The sequence below is a fragment of the Lutra lutra genome, chromosome 2 (assembly GCF_902655055.1).
Source record: "Lutra lutra chromosome 2, mLutLut1.2, whole genome shotgun sequence".
Taxonomy (NCBI): Eukaryota; Metazoa; Chordata; class Mammalia; order Carnivora; family Mustelidae; genus Lutra; species Lutra lutra.
In genome coordinates this window covers 87,220,086-87,228,696 of record NC_062279.1, presented here as the reverse complement: position 1 = coordinate 87,228,696, position 8,611 = coordinate 87,220,086, and the positions used below count along the sequence as shown (strand labels likewise).

At 39.5% G+C, this 8,611-nt stretch overlaps 1 pseudogene; it reads left to right on the top strand.

The window, feature by feature from the left end:
* Positions 1–2,184: 2,184 nt before the first annotated feature.
* Positions 2,185–2,348, top strand: LOC125094480 (uncharacterized; annotated as a pseudogene).
* The last annotated feature ends 6,263 nt before the right edge of the window (positions 2,349–8,611 follow it).

Below are 8,611 nucleotides of genomic sequence, written 5' to 3'. Positions count from 1 at the left end.
AATAATTGAAAAAATGATCATTATCATTAGCTGTCAGGGAGATTCAAATCAAAACCTTACACAAGTTAGAATGGCAAAAATTGACAAGGCAAGAAGAAACAAGTGTTGGAGAGGATGTGGAGAAAGGGGAACCCTCTTACGCTCTTGGTGGGAATGCAAGTTGGTGCGTTCCCACCAAGTTGCCCCTTTGGAAAACAGTGTGGAGATTCCTTAAGAAATTAAAAATAGAGCTACCCCATGACCCTGCAATTGTATTACTGGGTATTTACCCCAAAGATAAAGATGTAGTGAAAAGACACTACATTGTCTTTGGGCTATCTGTACCCCAACGTTCATAACAGCAATGGCCACCATCGCTAAACTGTGGAAAGAGCCAAGTTGCCCATCAACAGACGAATGGATAAAGAAGATATGGTCCATATATACAATGGAGTATTATGCCCCCATCAGAAAGGATGAATACCCAACTTTTGTATCAACATGGACGGGACTGGAGGAGATTATGCTGAGGGAAATAACTCAAGCAGAGAGAGTCAAGTATCATATGGTTTCACTTACTTGTGAAACATAAGGAATAACATGGAGGACATGGGGAGATGGAGAGGAGAAGTGAGTTGGGGGAAATCAGAGGGATAGACAAACCATGAGAGAGACTGTGGACTCTGAGAAACAAACTGAGGGCTTTGGAGGGGAGGGGGATGGGGGGTTGGGTGAGCCTGGTGATGGGTATTAAGGAGGGCACGTATTGCATGGAGCACTGGGTGTGGTGCATAAATAATGAATCTTGGAATACTGAAAAAATTAAATTAAAAAACAAAAAACAAATTACAATGAAGATTTGATCATTGCAGAGAATGTTTAATATGTAGTTAAACATTATGAAATAAAAATGCTAACACGTGAAATGCCGAAAAAATACTTGTAAATAAAAATTTCAAAATGCAATTTCATGTATACAACAATTATTGTCATCAGTGAACTAAATGCAGCTTATAACATACTATCAACTGCCCAATAGATGTGATCATTTACCTCTAAGCAAGCTAACTTTAACATATACTCCAAGATATAAAATGAAAGTTCTTCATGAAGGAACATCTAGGTCACACTTGCAACACATTTCAATTTGTTCTGTGATTTTTAGCTAATATCTAATAAATTCCTTCTTCCTAAATGGAAAATTCCATGGCCACCTTTGGTCATTATTTCCACATCTGAACTTCATTCTCTCAATAATATGCTTTAAGCGTCAGTCCCTTCTTTGTTCTATTTCATGCCCTCTTGCTTTTGAACTATTGTATCCTTGAAGAGTTTCCTTTCATATATCTTTTTTGTCTTCCAAACTTTATCTGCATTCGTCACATTCACCTTTCATTTCCCTCTCAAGAATAAGCACTGACCTCATATTTTTAGTCTCCACAAGGATCTATGACCTAAAGATTCTTTATCATCACAGCTGTCTTTATTGATGCTTCATTACCATTCCTGTCATACGAGGTTCAGAATCACGCACAAAGCTCCAAGTGGGGTGGATTCCCATCCTTTGAAATGCTTTTATAATGATGTGAACCTGAGTCCCATTAGCTTTCCTGAATATTAAGATGCTATTGCTCTCATTTTGTTTCATCTCAGCCATAAGTCCTGTTACTAATATACCCTTTAAAAATGTTATTCTAACATATATTTCTTTGCAAGCCTTGGCCTAATTCTTTTCTCCATTTTTCTAAAATTCTTCTGTGTGGTTTCTTTTTCTTTTTTTTTTAAGATTTATTTAGGGGCGCCTGGATGGCTCAGTGGGTTAAAGCCTCTGCCTTTGGCTCAGGTCATGATCCCAGGGTCCTGGAATCGAGCCCCACATCAGGCTCTCTGCTCAGCAGGAAGCCTGCTTACCCCTCCCTCTCTGCCTGCCTCTCTCTGCCTACTTGTGGTCTCTCCCTGTCAAATAAATAAATAAAATCTATTTTTTTGAAGATTTTATTTATTTATTTGATAGACAGAGATTACAAGTAGTCAGAGAGGCAGGCAGAGAGAGAGATGGGAAAGCAGGCTCCCTGCTTAGCAGAGAGCCCGATGTGGAGCTCGATTCCAGGACCCTGGGATCATGACCTGAGCCGAAGACAGAGGCTTTAACCCACTGAGCCACCCAGGCACCCCACTTCTGTGTGGTTTCTAATATGACATAAAAGCTTTGTGCAGTGGCAGTATCATAGCCAATGAGGTTTATCTAAGGTGTGATTACTGTTAATTAAAAACTCTTCCAATATAATGTACAACAAGTGCCATGACAAACACATTCTTTAGTACAAAAATCAATAGAGTAAATGTGTTTTCCTAATTAAATCAATTTACATGAATGTTTTATCTCACCAAAATACCACTTAATGGCCTTCTACATGGTATTTGTCACAAAAGGAAAGGAAGCCAGGTGAAAAGAGATGAATGGAAAGAGTAGTATAGAATTAATTATTCCTGCCACTGAAAGAGGAACCCAAGAACATATATTACCTATTGTGGACTACTTGAGTCAGCTGTTTATGAAGAGCATATTTTTGTGGAATTTTCTGGAAGTATTCACATGACTTGAAAGTATTTACAAAGCACATAAAAGACAAAACTTTCAACTAAACAATAACCTAAAAACTCAGAGAACCTATACTTTTTTTTATCAGCTTTGGTTTTCGCTACTTTGATTGACTCCATTTTGTTTTTTCTTTTATTTTATAATTCTGAGATTGGGTCGTAGAAAAAATGCCCAAGCACCAATTTGTTCAAGTCACCTACAAAATGATTATACAACTGGAATGAGGGGACAGAGCAGCCACGTTTACACTGCAGATAATCTTTTGCCTTATTACCTTAACAACACTCTGCATTTTTTTCTTTCCCTATTTCACATTCCAAGAAAAATGACAATTAGTGAACTCTGGGATGTGCCACTTCCTTTTTCCTTCCTCACCAATATCCCAGAAACTAACATGTTCAAATGTATCTATCACATCCACATCTTATCTGCAGTGTCCAGAGCAGAGGAAAAAGAAATCATTTGATACTGTCCCAGAAAATAGAAATAGGCCACCAGTATAGGTAAAATAGGAATAAATCAGCAAATGGTCAAAACAATCCCTCTCCCTCCTTTTTTTTTTTATATTGCTTTCTTTTATATATAATTCTCTTTTTCACTTACATTTTCTGCCCCAAACTGTTTACCTAAGAAAGTTCCTCCAGAGATGTATGTCTGTTCAACGGAACCCACGTCTACCATTCTGGGAAACTTTGTGCTAGATTCCAGAAGTGAGAATTGGAGGAAGGAGAGCATGTCTAACTCATATTTTTTCCCGCTGCATGTAGCGGGACTTAACACATAATCTGTACTCAGAAATGTCAAATAAAGAAAATATAATGTGAGCATGCTATACTTTACTTCTGGATTGTGCATACATTTGAGATCTCACTGCCAAACTATAACAAATGATACCAAATATATTATGGTTTCTCATTTCTCCCCTCAGCGTTGACTATCATGTTTTATCATTAAGGTTTTGATCACTTGGGAGACAACAAACTCCAGAGAAACACAAGCTGAATTATGCATGGTCTTTTGGTTAAAAAGACTGACTCTGGAGCCAGGCTGTCTGGATTCAAATTCCTCCTCCACCACTTACCAGCTGCTGACATTAGGCAACTTAATTACTGATTCCATGTCTCAGTTAATCAACCTGTTATAACGCTACCTACACTTCATCAAGTTATGGAAGTATTAAATGAGCTAATATTTTAAACCTCTTAAAATAGTGTCTGGCACATGAAAAGGATTATATAAATGTTTGTTTTGAAAAAGTTGTCTTCCGGGATACTACCATCAGTTGGTCAACTAAGAATAATTTACTATTATAGGAAAAAAATGGTGGTCTGTATCTCTGAAAATATTCCCTGCTAGATGTAATATTTTAATTGATAAAGCCTATCAAGACCTCAGAATAAAATTGATTGCATAATGATGATATAAGTCATAAAAACTAAACTTTTCTTTTGCATCTTCCTCTCCCTGTTCATATGTCCCAACAAATTTTAGAGTAATATTTTCTCCCCAAATCTGGAAATCTTTAAAGCACATTGTTTCTCCTTGACAGATGGAGGAGGCTTTGGCCTCTGTCAATACAGAGGACGAGCTATCCTGAAAAATCCTTCCAGACAAAACACCAATGTGAGATGGCTTGCAATAAAGAATAAAGACTCTTTAATAAATAGCTAAAAATACGAAAAGTAAGAAGTCCTCAGGGGCCACAGAATGAAGAAGAACAAAGGAGTCAGTGTGATAAATTGGTACTCAAATGACTCCTGCCTAAAGGCACATGCTGGCTCCTGGAAACTAGAGTCTTCCAGCTTAAGGTTACATTGGATGGATCAGATGGAAAACTCGCCACAAGACAGCAACACTTACTATAAAGCTAGAGTAAGTGTGACTGTTTAGTCATGCTTCAGGGATAGACAACCAGATCAATGGAACAGAAAAGAGTGGACAGAAATAATACACACATATATGAATATGTGATACATGACAGGAATTATTACAAATGAAGGGAAAAGGGGAGTTGTTATAGATTGTAAATAGATGATCTAGGGTAATTGAGTATTTTCATCTTTTTTTTTTAAAGACTTAATTTATTTTAGAGAAAGCAAGCACATGAGCTGCGGGGCAGGTGAGGGGGAGACAGAGAGAGAGAGAGAACCTCAAGCAGACTCCCCATTGAGCACGGAGCCCGATGTGGGGCTTGATCTCATGACCCTAAGATCATGACCCTGAGATCATGAGCCAAGCTGAAATCACGAGTCAGACATTTAACCAACTGAGCCACCCAGGAGCCCCAGGTAACTTCATTTTTAAAAAAGCCCTGCCTCCTGCCACAGAATAATGTCCCTTCAAAGTAAATTAAAGACCTATGAGAAGAGCAAACCATAAAGCTTTCGTAAGAGAATATAGGAAAATACCTTCAAGATTTCAGGGGAGGGAAAGAAGATATTTGATATGTAAAAATTACTAACCATAAGGAAAAAATGATAAATTTAACTACATTAAAATTAACTCTTCGGGGCACCTGGGTGGCTCAGTGAATTAAAGCCTCTGCCTTCAGCTCAGGTCATGATCCCAGGACCCTGGGATCGAGCCCTGCATCGGGCTCTTTGCTCAGCAGGGAGCCTGCTTCCCTTCCTTTCTCTCTGCCTGCCTCTCTGCCTACTTGTGATCTCTGTCAAATAAATAAATAAAATCTTAAAAAAAAATTAACTCTTCATCAGAAGACACCTTAGAGAAGGAAATGAGCGACAAAGTGGAAAACATTTGTGACACATATAATTGACAAAGAACTGGTACCTTTGCACCCCTCCCAGGTTGCCAAAATAGTTGAAGCCAAACAATACCAAGTGTTGGTGAGGATGGAAAGCAAAGAAAATTCTCATGCACCATTGCTAGGCGTACAAATGGTAAAGCCATTTTGGAAAACAGTTTGTTATTGGCTAGAAAAGTGATGATGTACATACTACAGATGAAGGGAAAGAGGAATCTTTTTTTAAGATTTATTTGTTTGTTAGAGAGAGAGAGAGGGAGAGAGAGCACAAGTGGGAAGGGCAGAGGAAGAGGGACAGAGAGAATCTCACGCAGATTCCCTGCTGAGGGAGAAGCCCAGTGCCATTCTTGATCTCTCAACTCTGAGGTCACGACCCTGAGATCATGATGTGAGACGAAACCAAGAATCAGTTGCTCAAACAACTGTGCCACCAAGGCACCCCAGGGAAGTGGAATCTTAAAAACCTTTACCTCCTCAAAAGAAGGTACAAAAGTAGAAAAAATCATATATAAGGACAAAATAAAAACTGTAAAACTAGGTGGAGGAACTAAACCCAAACATGTCATAAACCGCATTAAGTATAAAATTCAAATTTAAATATTCAAATTTACCAATAAAGAAATATTATCCTATTGGATTTATAAAAAGTATTCAGCTATATACTACTTACAAGAACATCTATATGATACAAAGATAATACAAATATACAAAGTTTATATTAATAAAAATATATAGCAGATAAAAACCACACAAAAATAGGTGTGAAGGCCAAAAGAATGATCAGGATTCACTATAACGATAAAATTTTTCATTTAAAACGTTTCCAAATATGTATCCTCCTAAGAACACAGTTTCTTAGGGCAGACAAGCCAGCTAGTCACCAAACATGGGACTGAAGTTAGGCTATATCTCTTATCCTCCCCTTAAGCAAGACCATTTACCTAGATCTCACCAATGGAATATGAGTGTAATTCACATTATTCAATGATGGCTTTGATTGTTTAGAGATACTGAGCTATTAAGACAAAGTCCCGGGACACCTGGGTGGCTCAGTCACTTAAGCGTCTGCCTTCAGCTCAGGTCACGATCCCAGGACGCTGGGATGGAACCCCACATCAGGCGTCCTGCTCATGGGGAGCCTGCTTCTCTCTCTCCCTCTCCCACTGCTCGTGCTCTCTCTCTCTCAAATAAATACATAAAATCTTTAAAAAAAAAAAATAGACAAAGTCCCAACTCTCAAAGAGTTTCAAGATTCTGAGGACATGAGTATAGAAAGCAGCACATACAGTGGCAGTAGGAATTGCTATAACGTATTGGAAATATGTACAAAATACCAAAGAGAAAGGAGTGCTGAGTTTACTGGGGAAGTCAATCATGGCTTCCCATCACAGAGGGACTGACACAAGCTGACTAACGAAGGCAAGTACCATGGCTAGTCTGAAGAAAAGCAAGGAATTCAACATGACCAGAGCACATGACCGTGTGGGAAAATGATCCAATCGAGGGCAGTGGCAAACAGGTCGGAGAGGAGAGACTGTTCAGCAATATTGAAGAAGTACGTAAAAATGGATGACTTACTGAGCAGTAGGGAGAAGGTGGCAGGCGGGATCTCTCACAAGCAGACTGCAGTGGCATTACCTGAAAAGGAGATCAGAAAAGCGGTTTATGAAGCAGTTGGGTTTGAATTGGACAAGACTGTTTCAACTGAGGATCATTTATATATATTTGGTAGCCAGGACAATGGGCTTACATAAATTTCCTGGAGATTGTTTAAAGTAAAAAATACAGCATGAAGGATAGTCTAGTTTTGCCCCAGATGCTTAGTGACCTGGTGTTAAATACCAGGAGAATTTGAGGGTCTCAGGTGACCAAAATTCTAATTATTTGTAAAATTTCTCCTCAGTAAACTAGTGAGGAGTCTGGAGAGGTAAAGTCATTTCTAAATCTTTGCTACCAAAGTCTCTGGGGACATGTTAATCTTTTCTCATAGAACAATCTGGACCAGGGAAAAAGAAAACACATTTTCTGTTTTAATTTTTACTTAAGACCCAATGTAGCAGAACTGTCTACTCTATGCAGAATATTGAACTGTGCTTGGGCTCAATCCTTTGTGGAACCTTCCAAATCAAGTCTGGGAGATGTCCCAGCCAAGTTCCTCCTCGCTTCAGCCCCTCTCATGGCCCATGTTATCCTCCTCAGAGGAAAGTGCCAGAACCATTTTGCATGGAAGGAAAAAAAGAACTAACCTATCAGGGAGCTCAAACAGCTCTGTCACCTGAGCAAGCTTGAGATATAAAATCTAAATCTGAGGCAGGCCTCAGTTTATCTTTTAATGGTTCTTGTGACAGAAGAAGGAACTGAAGGAGGCCCTCTGACAGCTTCCAGGAGCAATGAACCCCCAAATGAAGGAAGGTGGGGAACTTCTTGAGCTCCCTGCTTTCTCACTGTCTCTGGAGGTGTTGGGCAAGTCTCTTTCAGAGTCCAGCTCTGCAGCTTTTGAGTTATGAGCTTTAAGACTTTACTTGACCATTTCTTTTTTAGGACTGGGTCCAGAAACTGGCCTGAGTCAGACTGGGTCTGGCTTCCACCTGGACTAGGCCCAGGGCCCAACTGGGTCTGACTTAGAAACTGTACTGAGTCTGAGGTGGGACTAGGTCTCATTTAAGCTGGCAGTGTAAGGCCTCAGGTGAATTTAAAAAAAAAAATTAAAGCTGAATAAGCAGGTTAATCTTATCATAGATAATCTTGAATTGTAATGACCACCATGGAGAACTTTTAACCTAGATGAGCTTATCCATTTATGAGGAGTCCTAGAGAAAAAGGTGTCTCCGCCAAGCACTCACCATAAAGGGTAGAGGGAAAATTACATCCCCCCCCCAGCTTCTGTTGACCAGCATGAGATTGCTGGAGGACCCCACTAGCTCCAGAGCCTACAGACAGGATCCTGGGAAAACCGGCAAAAGCCAGAAAGGGGTGAGAATTCTTACCCAATTTAGCTCTCCCAGATCTCTGTCTGTAGGGCCTGGTTGAGAGGGGAAAGTAAAATTTTGCATTTTTCCTTTTGCATTTTGTAATTCACACTGCCAGGCCAAGAAACATTTGTAAGAATTCTGTCTTTGAACTGTGACTTGTGTAAATTTGCTTTTGGCTACCCATTGGTTGCTGATCCTTACTCTCCCAGGGCCTGCTATTGCCTTCTTATTTGTTTCATGTTGTGTGCGAAGATCTTGGCTTGGCAACTCTCAGGTTGGGGCCCCAAAACATAG